The sequence below is a fragment of the Penaeus vannamei genome, chromosome 41, assembly GCF_042767895.1.
Source record: "Penaeus vannamei isolate JL-2024 chromosome 41, ASM4276789v1, whole genome shotgun sequence".
In the NCBI taxonomy this organism is placed as follows: Eukaryota; Metazoa; Arthropoda; class Malacostraca; order Decapoda; family Penaeidae; genus Penaeus; species Penaeus vannamei.
Window position 1 is genome coordinate 13,280,770 of NC_091589.1, and position 534 is coordinate 13,281,303.

Genomic DNA, 534 nt, shown 5'->3' on the forward strand with positions numbered 1-534 from the left:
AGGGAAAGAGAGGAGAGAGAAAGAGAAGTTCAGAGAGACTGGGGAAGAGAGAGAGAGAAAAAAGAGAAAAAGAGAAGAGAGGGAGGTAGGGAGAGAATGAGACCTTGGGAGACAGACTGAGAGAGAGAGGGAAAGAGAGGAGAGAGAAAGAGAAGTTCAGAGAGACTGGGGAAGAGAGAGAGAGAAAAAAGAGAAAAAGAGAAGAGAGGGAGGTAGGGAGAGAATGAGACCTTGGGAGACAGACTGAGAGAGGGAGGGAAAGAGAGGAGAGAGAGAGAAGTTTAGAGAGACTGGGTAAGAAAGAGAGAGATAAGAGAGAAAAAGAGAAGAAAGGGAGGTAGGGAGAGAATGAGAACCTGGGAGACAGACTGAGAGAGGGAGGGAAAGAGGGGAGAGAGAGAGAAGTTCAGAGAGACTGGGGTCGAGAGAGAGAGAAGAGAGAAAAAGAGAAGAGAGGGAGGTATGGAGAGAATGAGACCCTGGGAGACAGACCGAGAGAGGGAGGGAAAGAGAGGAGAGAGAAAGAGAAGTTCA